Below are 15117 nucleotides of genomic sequence, written 5' to 3'. Positions count from 1 at the left end.
CGACTGTTCTCTGAAAACCTTCTCGGTGACCTCTGTGTCTCTATAATAGTCTTTTTTCATGCGTACATACACTTCACTCATGCTGTATAAATAGATCTCTTAAAACAGTGATCCAATTCATTGCTTCGATCTTACAAACAAGATTCCTCGAATGAATAACTATACAAAATATTTCATTGGTTAGATTGTCCTTAAAATCATACACAATCTTTTGGTGCAATTTCCAATGTAATAACGGTTAGATGTACCTTGATCTTGTAGCACATTTTCATATGCATATCCAGGTTCAATGTAACTGGTAACACGTTTCACTCGGTGTATGTCAACTCGGTGTGTCATCTTTACTGCTCGGTAGTCTCAAAAAGATACTCGGTAGACAACTTAGTGTATACTGCGTTCTGTGACTGCTTTCCTCTATAACCGACTAGACTGTACATACCGACCTCTCTATGTGTACTGGCTGCATGATTTGGTAGTGCTAACCGACTAGAATATGTAGTATGACTTTGAATATAAAAACTAATGGCAACTTGATAAGTAGTAACATGTAGAAATTTCTTGCGTGCAAATTTTTAATTTCTCACGTTTCTTATATACATGTACATGCAGGCTCAGTTGTAGTGCAAGGGACATATTTCAAACAAGTTAAAATTGTTCAACATGGGATTCATTTCACTGAATACCAAATTGATAACAAGGTATATCAATATAGCCACTTGGTCATTGCTATTGGCCTAATTCTTCAAACAGTTCCATGTCGCGGGCGGTCTCAAAAGTGGAGACTAGATAGTGAAGATCATGACAAAATATTAAGTGTTGTTGAAGAGCATTCTAAACCACTTGATGTGGCATGAACTATTTATTATTTCCAAAGTACATGTGGTTCAACCCATGAATTGAATTAATACTTGATAAATTAGAACTTAACTTGTTTTGAAACTTGGATAAATATTTGATCTATATATATATATATATGGCTTGTGTGGACCATATATTTTTTAAGTTTAAATACATGAAATTTTCAATTATATCTAATTAGGATGTATGAGGTTGATTTGTATGTATGTTAAATAATACTTACGTGCACGTATGCAAAGTAAATTGGGACATGTGGATGAGCTGAAAATGTGTTAAGGCAGGTGAAGTATGCAGTTGATTAGGATGTATATAGTAGATATCTAATTCTAAATGCATGTATGTAAAGTAAATTAGGACATGTGTATTTATTTAATTAAAGATGTACATGCACACAAATTTAATTAAAAATGCATATTTAAATTAGAATGTACATGTGTAAAATTGATATATTAAATTAGGACATACATGTGTAATAATTGAAGAGCATTCTGAACCACTAAGTGATGTGTTGTGAACTATTTAGTACATGGTATTAAGTTTAGTTTGTTCATTTGATATTAATTAACAAGTGTGATTTTTATATTGTTCATGGCTTGCACAGTGGAGTGGATATACTCTTTTGTTTGAACATATTTAGAGAACATGTGCATTCAATCATATATATTTAAAGTGTGTAAGTAATCTAACATGCACATTCATTCAATCATATATATAATTATCTGGATACAAATGATGCGATATATTTAATCTAGGATCAAATGCACAAACTATACATGTATATATAAAGTATAATCTAACCATACATGCACATGATATATATAATCCAGTCCATCGAACATAAACTGTTAAAGTACATTTAATCTAACATGTACATGTGTGCATGAAATATATAATCTGATCAAACACAAATTGTATAAAGTATAATCTAGTCTAAACTTCATATATATATATATATATATATATATATATATATATATATATATATATATATATATATATATATATATATATATATATATATATATATATATATATATATATATATATATATATAATATGAAAGTCTATAAAAAGATAAACAAATGAGCTATAAAGTCCAGCAAATCAACATGCATCATGTCAGCCATGAATATAGCGACCATCTAAGAGAGAGTCCTGGTGAGAGTCTGGATGTCCAATAGACCCCTGCAAAAGTAGAATTTATTTAAATATTAAATATAGATCTCTCTAGACACATGTACATCAAATCTGACTAGAGTTAAATTAAAATTAAAATATAAACTGTAACACACATACATACATGTACATATATACAAAAAAGCATAACTAACTAGTCCACTAACAACATCAAAACAATCTCTCCTATACACACGCTCAGAGCTCAAGCTAGGAGTGACATGAGATAACTATTACACACACACACACACACACACATATATATCTGTGTATGTGTATGTATTTAAGGATTAGTCCAGGATCAATTTAAATGATACAAATTAACTTAGGACTAGATTTACTAAATGATCTATATATAGATTTATCATACATTACAACATGTATACATGTCTTGTAAAAATTTAAACACACGTGTATGTAAATACCTATGTATCAGGAGTAGGTTGTATAGTCTGATCATGTCTTGTGATCATATCAACCACATCACTCGTGCTTGCATATCTCTCTCTGGATGTACTTATGAGAGGAGTGTAAGGGGCTAACTAGATGACGAGGCATCGTGGATGAAGTATCTGACTGTAGTAGCATATCCATAAACCCAGTATGGCTCAAACCTCACAGCTGCTCCTCAAATGAATCCAAGCCCTCATCAATGATATGGACTTGATCAGCTCGTATATCCTCCTCTGTAGCAATAGAGTGATCTGTAGGTGGGTCAGTGCCCAGAGCATGCGTAGAGTGATGAGAATGTTGTGACTGCCTTAGGGTATGCATCGATGGAGCGGTAGCCTACCCGTCTCTGAGAATCTCCTCTCTAAAATCAGTCAATGGTATCCCAAGTCTAGATGAAATAAAATGGTAAGGATGTAGTAGGTCCTTAGCTAAATACTGCGACATCTGTACATATCTACTACCTCCAACTATAGCTGCTACCTCATCTGGGGAGGGGATGCCAGTAGTAATATACTGATCGTCTAAATTTGAAGCCACCCCGTGACTAGAAGATGCATGATCTGTGGATGATCTTGAATGTGGTTGATTCATCATATATCTGCCTAGCCTGTCAAATGATATGGTGGTTATTGTTGATGCAATCTGTCCAATCCTATCAATTGCTTCTCTCTAAGAATCAATCATAACGTGATCCGCTATGGGGGCCAGGGATGGGACTACTACAGGAAATCTCTGGCCAACAAGGTCCCTGTGTCTAGGCGGAGCTCTATCATGCCTATGATATTCATCTCTATTAGCAATCCTAACCCTCCCCTATCCATAATATGCTGGAATATCAAGGTAGTTTGGTTTCATCTGACAACGAACCTCAAAAAATACATGTTGTGCAAAGTATAATGGTATTCGGTCGTTATTAGGATAACGACCATGGGCAGCTAAGAAGTGTGGGTAAATCAATGATGCAACCTGTGGGTCGATACATCTCGTGACCTGATATCCTCTCACCTTACTCTTCTCTTGATACTATGGAAAGAATCTCTACTTGATGGTTCCTTTGAGACCACCCTCACCACATTAGCAAAAGAATCAAGACTCCTCACCTCACTCCTCAACTGTCTATAAATATCCTCTATAACCTCAAGTGAGAATGAGGTGTGAGAAACTAAGTGGTCCCTCAATGTCTACAAACTATCAAAAATGGATGTGCATGTACTCTTGTACATGCCATCAGTATGGGGGTCATCTAATATGACCCTCAACCTATGCAGCTCACGATCATTGTACCGAAAAATGGTAGCAATGTCGAGCAACGAGGGATCCTGGTGTGGAGGATCTATATCATCAATGTGTGGCTTTTGATCAGGAGCCTATGAAGGTATATCTTGGGATGCCATCTATCTAGGTATGTCATAAAGTTAAAATAAATAAGTAAGCACACACACACATGAAGTGCATTCAATTTAAAAAATTAAAAATTAAAAATAGTTAAATTACAGAGAGAGAGAGAGAGAGAGAGAGAGAGATATCATTTTCATGAGAGAGAGAGAGAGATAACATATATTTCAGATATATATATATATATATATATATAATCAAAAATTTAAATCTTTGAATACATCGAAAATTCAAATATTTTAGAGAGAGAGGGAGAGAAAACATATATTTCAGAGAGATAGAGAGATATATATATTTAAATCTTGAATACATCAAAAATTCAAGAACATGATAGATATAAAAAAATTATAAGTCAATAACAAAAAAAATTAGACCTATATTTTATTGTATCGTATAAATAATTGTAGAGAGAGAGAGAGAGAGATCATTTTCATGACAAAGATATATATATATATATATATATATAACACATGTGTGACCCCTTAGGACCACATATGACCCCTTAGGACACTATGTGATCCTAAGGGGAATGTCATATGTACACTAGGATGTTATAAGGGGTCATATGTGGTCCTAAGGGGTCACGCATGTGTTAACACATGTGTGACCCCTTAGGACCATATATGACCCCTTAGGACACTATGTGATGGACTAAGGGGTCATATGCAGTTCTAAGGGGTCACGCATGTGTTAGAACACATGTGTGACCCCTTAGGACCACATATATGTGATCCTAAGGGGAATGGCGTATGTACACTAGGATGTTATAAGGGGTCATATGTGGCCCTAAGGGGTCATACATGTGCTAACACATGCATGACCCCTTAGGACCACATATGACCCCTTAGGACACTATGTGATGGACTAAGGGGTATGTCGTTCACACTAGGATTTTATAAGGGGTCATATACGGTTCTAAGGGGTCACACATGTGTGACCCCTTAGGACTACATATGTCCCCTTAGGACACTATGTGATCCTAAGGGGAATGTCGTAAGTACACTAGGATATTATAAGGGGTCATATGTGGTCCTAAGGGGTCACACATGTGTGTGACCCCTTAGGATCACATATGACCTCTTACGACACTATGTAATGGAATAAGGGGTATGTCATACACACTAGGCTTTTATATTGGGTCACATGCGGTCCTAAGGGGTCACGCATGTGTTAACACATGCGTGACCCCTTAGGGTCCACTATGTGATCCTCTATGGTCCTAAGGGAATGTATAGTGTCATCAGGGGCATATGTGGTCTTAAGGGGTCATGTTGTGTGTGTAATAGGATGTGAAAAAGGGGTCACATTGTAGAGGAATTATTTTGTCTAATTTGTTTAAATTTGTTATCTAAATTTTCTAATATTTTTTTAAATTAAAATTTATTAATTTTTCCAACATTTTAATTTATTATATTTAGATTTGTAACATTTTCCTAATTTATTTTTTTGCTAATGTTTTTCTAAGTTCTAATATACACCTTAGTTTCTAAGTTTTTCATAACATTTTTTTTTAGAGTTGAAAAAAAAATACATATACAGTTATGTAATTTTAAAAACAAATTGACAAATTTCAATCAAAACATTAAATTATCAAACATTTTTCTAAAATGATGAAAAACAATAAATATACAATTATTTAATTAAAAAATAAATTAACAAACAAATTATTTATTTATTTTTGAATAAATTTAATAAAAAAAGACATTATTAAACAAAAAAAGGGTTATTTTGTGCACCTAAAATAATGTAGGTCGAAAGCTGAAATGTGAGATGCGTTGGTTGTTGCAGATAGAGCACTGTGATGTGATGCTGACGTTGGGTTCTCTCTAACCCCCACTGGACAGAAAAAACAAGTTGGAAAATGACAGTTTAACTGTTGTTTTCAAAATTTATAGAAGTTTAAAAAAAACAATTGTAAATAGGGTTCAAGCGAAGGGGGGGAGGGAGGGGCTAGATCGAACCCCTTAAAATTTTAATTTTTAAGGAGTTCGAACGAACCCCCATACCCACCCGATATTTGAGCGAACCTACGTCTGATGGCGGGTTCGCTTGAACCCGGAGGGGGGGGCTCGCTCGAACCACCCCACTTCATTCGAACGACCCTCAAACACAATTCTCCACTTTTGCCAATTTCCTTCATTGTCGAAAGTGGGAAACATTAATGTGGGATAGCCCTGGATCATCAAAGACCATCCACCACCTCTACCAAAAAAGATTCTTCATCTGCACATTGGTACACCAATGTATAGGAAACCTCTTTGCATTAAGAGATAACGACTGACCTATTTTAGGATCAACAAAAAGGGCACATATTTGTTGTTTACTAATATTTTTGTTTTTCACTCCCTTGTATGATAACCCATCAGCATAGTATTGATGACACCTATCCCTAAAGTTTCCCCATTTTGTAATTTGTGTGGAAACGGCTATGGCACCACTAGCTAATGTTTCTAGGCTAGTGGCAAGGGATTTATGATGCTCAAGCTCAGATGTTTTCAATTTATTAATTACTATATTTATTTTAGATGTGTTTTTCCCTAACTGATTATTCAATTGCTCTTGTATTTTAGGTGTGCAGTCAAAAGGAGGAACTGGGGGTGTATCTTGTGGGTTTTCTTCGAGGTTTTTAGGAGGTGCATTTTGTTGTTCTTGTTGTGGATTATCAAAATCTAGTTTTTGAAACAAAAAATTAAAAAACCTAATCAAAATTAACGAAATTAAATTCAAAACGTAAAACAAATTGAATAAATGGGAAAAAAAGACAAAAAATAAGAAAAACTAACCTTGATCCATAGTGTCTAGAGGAGAAATGAGGCAGCTCATTCATGGTTTCATGGAGGAAATGGAGGAAAAAACATTGTGGTCACGGGAAAATAAGACCCAATTTTTTTATAATTTTTTTTGATAGGTACCCGCGTACACGGTTCTTGAGGGCTTATGAGCACATATGCGCTCCCTTTCCTAAAAGCACTGCATATGCACTCACTTTCCTAAAAGTAGCGCATACACACTCACTTTCCTAAAAGAAGTGCATACGCACTCACTTTCCTAAAAGCAGTGCATATGCGCTACCTTTTTTAGACTCAGGAACAACAGACCTAAGTGCATACGGGGTGATTTCAAATTTTATAATCGCGTACACGCTACTTGTTTTTTCATGTTTTTTATGGGTGGTGTCCACTTTTATGACCACCATATTTGTGCACATACCCATAAGGAGAATAAAAATTTGAGTGATAGTGAGGACATTTTATAGAAAATAAAAATTCATTCAAATCAATGTGTGGCTCATATGAGCAAATGACACAATAGAGAATGTAGGAAACCCTACCTCCTCCTTTGAAAATTCCTTGTTATTAGCCCTTGATGTATGAAAATGTGGCTCTCTCCTCATATATTCTTATTCCTTAAGTTTTTTTCCCATTGATGTGTCTGCTCCTATAAATCATGAAGTGTTGTTATCTGGAGTGAAAAACTTCTGGCAGCCATGAAAGGGGCCAAAAAAAAAAAAGACAACCAAAAAACAAGGGTTTTAAACCAAGTTTTGCCTCCTCACATGAAACTTCCCCTTAACTCAATTCAAAATTGAGTTCAATGACCATTATGCATAGAAGAACCGATAAAACTTCCCTCCAAAACTTCAGCATAATTTTTCTTTAGGCCTATCTTAAATGTGGATTTTTGGAGGAAACAAAAACTTTAATATTGCCTTTATCAAGAAAAACTTATAAAACTTAAAGGCTTTAATAAGACATGATGATCAAAGTCTTATCAAAATATCATGAAACCCATTCAAGCCTTAGGAGATTGACACAAAGTGAAGACTTGACCCTCCAACTAACCTAGAATGAAACCACTAAAAGCATTTTTTAATAACAAAAATAAACTATAATGCAATTTAAGGCAATACTGAAATTGGACAACATTCTGGAGACTCTCAAGTGTATTTGCTTGCTAAACACATACGACTAGTAGTCTTTTTTTTGACATCAATTAGGTACAAAGACTCAAGAATTCAGGAATCATAGTTGAACAAACTAGACCCTGCTACTAGAAACATAGAATAACACTTGAGACTTAGATTAGACTATTAGAGATGTGCCACAACACTTTCAGATATGACAAACTAGAGTAACATGACTGAAACAAGATGTTACAACACCTTATTGGAAATACAATTAATCTAATATGTATAAAAAATTTATCATCACCTCAAAAACAATGCTTGATATGAATCCCATTGATTGGGATTGGTTCCACTTCTTCATCTACCTTAGATAATTTTAATGCATTGTGATGCTTGCACTAAAAAATGACATACAATCCACTCCAAAAAACATCAAATTTATTATGCTTTCCAGGTCTTCTCTTAAGCTCATCCCATTTCAAAATAATGTCCCCTTATTTGAACACTCTCATAGATGCTATCTTGTCAAATTATATCTTCATTTGAGCTTGGTGAATTTCCATCTTCCTCAATGCATCATTTCTTACCTATTCTAACTCAACCAACTAAGCCAATCTTGTTGTCATAGGTTCTTCTTCAATCATGTCAAGTTGATTGACTAGATAAAGGGTTGTAAATTCAAGAGATATATGAAGGCTTGCCTCTTTCCCATAAACAAGAATATATGGTGATAGTCATGTTGACCTCTTTCGTGTAATCCTATTAGCCCATAAGGCTGATTTTAACTTGGTATGCCAAGCTCTTTGGTTTCCTTCTAGAGTTCTTTTGATGATCCCGAGAAGATTCTTGTTTGTGGACTTTGCTTGTCCATTACCGTGGGGATACTACTTAGAATAAGTATTAAGATAAACACCATTTCTAACAACCCAATCAGATATTCTAGTTCCTATGAAAGCAAGTGCATTATCTGAAACTATTGATTCAGGAACTCCAAACCTTGTTATTAGCTCCTCATAAAAGTTTAGAACGGTTGTTTCATTTTCCTCTTTAAGTGGCACAACCTTAGTCCACTTGGTAAAGTAATCAGTGGTTGTGAGAACCCACTCATGACCAACACTGGAAGGTGGATTTATGACTCCAATGAATTCCAAACCCCACTTCATCAAGGGTTGCTCTACTTGAATTGGTTGCAAAGGTAGGGCTATTAACTTCTCTTTTCCTGTAAATATGGCACACTCCTTGCATTTCCTTACCCATGAGTGTGCATCCTTGAATAAATTGGGCCAATAGTATCCCATTTTCATTATCTTAAGAGCTATAGCTCTTGGTGAGAAGTGACCTCCAACTAATCCTCAATGAAACTCATGTAAAATTTTATCTACTTGATCAACCTTTATGCACCTTAACAAAACTCCACAAAAATATTTGCTAAAAAGAATACCATTTAGGAGTACATAGGGAATAGATTGCAACCTATAATACCTTCTTTTTTCTCTATTTAAACAAACCTTGAGGACACTCACCAATTAACAAGAAATGTGTCATATCATGTACCCATCTTGTAGAAGAGGTAGGTACAACTATTCGTTCTTGGTCATGAATGGCTAGAACAACCTTTTCTTCATCCTCTACATTGTTGTTTGTGTCACCAACAATCTGCTCACACAAACCTTTTCCTCTAATCAGTTTGGTGACATTGATATCAACATCATATTCTCACCCAACTAACCCTTTTACCATTCAATTCTTTACTCAGCAAAAACTCCTTGACTGCAGGGTGTGCAACCAACAACTTGATCTTATTGTTAGAAAGCATATGTCTCAGTTTTTTCATACTTCTAACAACAAGTACATGTTTTTCAACAAAGGAATACCTTTCTTCATACTCTTTAACACCTTTACTAAAAAAGGCTAAAGGCTGCTCCAAACCATGCTCATTCTCTTGAACTAGCATAGCTGATATACTATCAATGCTCCCATATGCATACAATATAAATTTTTTTGAAAAAATGGGTTTAACAAAGTAGTAGCAACTGCAAGTTCTTCCTTAATGAGCTCAACACTTCTCTTTCCTTCCTTAGACTAGCTGAAAGAAACATTCTTTTTCAAAATTGAGGTTAGAGGCTTCAAGAACTCAGCAACATCTGGAGTAAACCTTCTAACAAAATTGATCCTACCCAAGAATCTTTGAAAGCCTTTCTTGTGTGCTAGTAAAAGGAAGAGAAAGGATAAAACTTACTCTTTCTGGGTCAATGGCAACACCATATTTTCATAGCAGTGGTAGATGGAAAGGAATTGTTTTTCCTCAAACTAATTTAGCCATGACACATATTTTATTTGTCGATTACATAGTTTTATTTGCTTATTATTTCATGAGGGAAGCAAAGGTTATCAAGAAAGTGTTGGAGGTATATTGTTATATTTCTAGGCAAAAAATGAATGCAGACAAGTCTAAAGTTTCTCTCCTTCATTTCTCTCCTTTGTTGACTAATTGATTGATGGTAGTATTGGGTTTTAAACACGGTAGTTTGCCTTGCAAATATCTTAATATTCCCTTATTTTTCAGGTCTAAATAAGGGTTGTTTCTAGTCAAAAATTGCTTCTTCGGTTAAAAGTAGAATTGACTCATGGAAGAACACCTGGTTGTCTTTAGCTAGTAGAATCTTGTTGATAAAATCAATGCTGGAAACAATTCCAAATTACATAATTCCTATTTTTTGATGCCTTCAAGAGTTAAGCTAGAGTTAGAGAGTCTTTTGAATAAATTTCTTTGGAAAGGAAATAGAGATCCCAAAAGTAATATCCATTTAATGGCCTGGGAGAAGGTTTGCTTACCTAAGCGGTATGGGGGGGCTAGTATTCATAACTTTGACAACAAAAATATTTCTTTGGGAGCCAAGTTAGTATGGAAAATGTATACTAATAATGTTTCTATTTGGCCCTCAATAATTAGAGAAAATATCTTGATTCAGCTATTCCGGAAATAACATTCACTATACTTGATCCCCCATCTAGATCCCAAATGTGGAATTTTTTGGTGAAATGCAAAAATTTATTCCTTCCTCATTTGACATGGTTAGTTCATAATGGAGATTCAATTAGATTCTGGGAGGACTCGTGGAATGCTTTCTCTCCACTGGATCAAATTCAAGAGCTAGACACCATAAAGAACATATTATAATCTCAATTGGATTGTAAAGTCAATAATTACTTTCAATTTTCTCATGTAAATGGAATGTGCCAGTAAACGAAAGGATATATCTATAGTAAGTGTTCCCTATAATAAAAAAGCATTATTGAATTTAGAGCTAAAGAAGAGAGATATATTTTAAAGATTACAAAGACAAACTCATTTGGTTACCCTCAAAAAATGGCTCATATTCAGTTAGCAGGGATATAAAGTGCTTTAAAAAAATGATGATTCTAATGTTTTTCAGAGACTACTCTTTTTGTTGGAATGGGTAAGGACTTTAGAAAGGCGGTGCATTTGCTTGGATGGCCCTTAGGGGTAGAATTTTGACAAGTAATAGATTGTCTACCTTGGGTATTGCACCTTCATTTAATTGTGAGCTTTGTGATGGAGTTTTAGAAACAACGAAACATCTTCTCCTGAATTGTAGCTTTACTTAGGGTTGTTGGAAATGGTGTCAAATGAAAATTAATTGGGTAGCTCCCCTTCAGTCTAACATGAAGGATGTTTTTCCTTCATGGTCCAAATTATTTGGAGATTCCTTCTTTGTTGTTCTATGAAAAGTGGTGTCGGCTATCATTGTTTGGAGTATCTGATGGGAAAGGAATAAGAGTATTTTTTGGAAGGAGGTTAACTCTTTGGAGGAAGTTATCTAGAAAATTAATCTGACAATCTCAAAGGTTGTCAATGCATATATAACTAATTATTAAAAAAATGATTCTCTTTTTGTTGGAAATTGACACTCTATCAGTTGGTTTCACTATGTTGTCATTGATGGCAACATGATTTTGTGTTTTGGCTTCATATGGTGTACCAGCATGCACTACACAGATTCTACACCAGCACCGACATTGGCACCGATAGGTCAGATAGATTTCTTTGGTCACCGGCACTGACACCGACAACAACAGGCCAGAAAGATTTCTTTGGTCACTGGAAATGCAAGCCGACATGGTATAGTAAAGTTTATCGGTATTGGAGGCCGACATATCTTGGATCCAGAATCGACAATTTGTTTTAATGTTTATACATTTATGTTATCTAGCCGACATGTAATCTGATACTTCTCAAAGATTCTACTATTTCTTTCAAGCCAAATGTTCCAAATGATAATGGAAGGACTTAGAGTCCAGAGATAGGAAAAGGTTGACAAAATATTTAAAGAAGACAAAATTTGAAAATGTTTGAGAAAGGAGCCATAAAAAGGACCCAACCAAAGAAGCATACCTTGGAGCCAATGCCAATAGTCTTGAGAAAAATTACATTGGAGAAGAAAATAATTTGTTATAAGATTGCCCACACATAATACCACAAGAAAGGGTAATGCCTAGTTTGTCTGATATCATATTCCTATGATCTTTGTAAGCCGACATAAGGCATACAAATTTGTATAGGGGTATATAGGGAAGTTTGATTAGATCATTTTGATATATAGGGAGATAGACATGAGACAAGAGATTATGATGATGTGAATGTAATATGATGCGAAATATATCAGAGAGATTATGCATGTGAGGAATTTATTGTAAGGGTTATCCCGGCAAAGGAGTTTAGGGTTTCAACCGGAACAGAAAGTGCTTAAACCAGAACTGTATTTTGGCATAGAAGATGCTATCTTAGTAGTTCACACTTCTTTGGATTGTTGTCTAGAATTTTATGTAGTCAGTGAGGCTCCTATTTTGATTGAGTAGTGTGCTCTAGGCTATAAGCCTTCCTGCAAGTGCAGGCCCCTCATTTATTGTAATATCTCTTCATATGGCCAGTGGATTGATGTTGTGGGTCACAAATCCCACCGTGGTTTTTCCTCTTTGAGGTTTTCCACGTATAAATCTGTGTGTTATGGTTCTCATTTATGTGATTGGCTTATTGGTTGCTTCACTTATTTCAATTCTGTTTATACCGGTATACCAGTTGGGGTATGAATGTTTTGTTAAAGCTAAAATCTACTATTTTGGTATTTTGTATATGAACTTGGTTTTATTATAACTTTGACATTTGATGTCAAAGGGGGAGAGATATCTATGGAAAAACACATTATCTTTTGAGGAACTTTGGATAACAAATGTTGCTCCCTGGGGGAGAGATTGTTGTTTGGGAGAGACTATTACTCTCGGTATTCTGGTTATGATCTTTTTGGAGATTGTTGGTTTTTGGCATTTTTGATTTGGTACCTTGATGGTTTTTCCATCTTGTGTTGCCATCAATTCCAAAGGGGGAGATTGTTGGTATTTTGGTATAATTTTTGTCACTAATGTCAACACCTACTAAAACACTAGCACTTTGGAGATCCAGCAGCATTCACCGGCAAGCAAGTATTGCATAGTTGCTGGTATATGGTTCACTGATAGGATATAATGATCACCGACACTTGAAATGATATGGAAGACACTTGGTAATATCAAAGACATCATGTGGACATCTTATCATAATGAATTAATCATTGGTATATTCATATTTGCATATTTGCTTTTACCGGCAAATAGGTCCACGGTTACCTAGGGTTACACTGGCAGGTTTATCTTTTCCAGATCAGCATGGCATGCTATGGAGATGATTAATTATTGTTGTAAATGCATTAAGCCGACATGTTCAATCGGTTATTGCATCAGATATTATATTATTTGTAAAATGTTTTTATTGTAATATCTTGTAGAGCCAACCTACTAAAATTGGTCTTAGGTTATGGTATAAATGTAAGATCTTATTTGTAAGATCAAGTGTGGAATGCGAAAAAGAATTGTGTGAAGGTATATGCAAGATCAAGTAGAGGTATACACGAAGACATCATTTGAAGGTGAAGTTAGGTTTTTGTAGAAGCATATTAGCATTACACTGGTACTGAATCCAGCATATGAAGATGCTATTTTGTGCAGTACATTCTTATTGGATTTAACCATCCAACTATAGTCAGTGTGACTCCCATTTTGTGATTGAGTAGTGAGCTCTAGGCTATTGGCCTTTCTGCATGTGCAAACCCCATTTATGTACACTTACTATCTACAGTAGTATCATTTGATTGTGGGTAAGGTTTCCCAGCGTGGTTTTTCCCCTTACAGGGTTTCCACGTACAAATATTGGTGTCATGTGTTGTGGATGACTTTGTGTTTATGTTTCATGCATTGATCTTTACGGGTATAGCAATTAACTATTAAAACTGTCTACCAACATACTTAACTGGTTTACCGGTATTAAGCATTAAGTTGGTTAAGTTGTTTTTGGTTTGAATTTATTTGACAACTGATTCACCCCCCCCCTCTCGGTTGTCTCCGGGACCTAACACCCTCTCAGTGTTATTGGTTTCCAACAATTGGTATCAGAGCCTTGTGCCTCAGAGGAAGTTTAACAGCTCAAGGAAGATCCTGAAACCAGAATCCATGAATATGGCTTTGGAAAAGCAGCTTGAGATGGAACTTGAAGATTATGATGTTGAAAGGTTGAAGAACTTAAAGCTACAAGATGAATTGAATTTTTCTAAGGAATTCATTCTTGTCCTACAAGAGAGGCTATCATCTATTCAAGCTAGAAGGAAAGAAATTTTGCAAAATCAGGATGATGAAGAGAAAAATGCACTTAAGGAAAAATGTCAGAAATTGAGTTAGGAGAACATGGTTATGAAGAATGAAATGAAAGTTATAACTATGAGGATGTCTAAGGAGATTGAGGATGGAAAGAAAAAGGAAGAAAATCTTGTTGTATCCCTGAAAAAACAAGTTTGAAGAATGTGGTAGGTTGGTTCATGAAAATGATATGCTAAGAACTGATTTGGTACAATCCTAGAGAAATGAGAAAGAGCTTGAGAGACAAATGATAATATTAAGAGAAGATTTAACTACTGTAAGTGAGTACAAAGAAAAATTCAAGATCGGCTTAGCACAACTTGATGAGTTATTAAAGAGACAGAGGTAGATTGGATATTCCAATGGACTTGGATTTGAGCAAGACAAGAGTTTTAGTACTGCTACTGAAGATTAAAACCATAAGGAACTGGTAAGACAATTCAATGCTTATAAATTCAATGGTAGATGTTTTGTTTGCAATAGATTTGGTCACATGGCTAGGCAATGTAGAAACAGAGAAAATCAGAACCCTGATTCTGCTCTCGGTAAATGTTCTAAATGCAATAAGTTTGGTCATAAGA

Source organism: Cryptomeria japonica, chromosome 11 (genome assembly GCF_030272615.1).
Source record: "Cryptomeria japonica chromosome 11, Sugi_1.0, whole genome shotgun sequence".
Classification (NCBI taxonomy): Eukaryota; Viridiplantae; Streptophyta; class Pinopsida; order Cupressales; family Cupressaceae; genus Cryptomeria; species Cryptomeria japonica.
The sequence above is the reverse complement of the archived record's forward strand: the minus strand, read 5'-3'. Positions refer to the sequence as shown.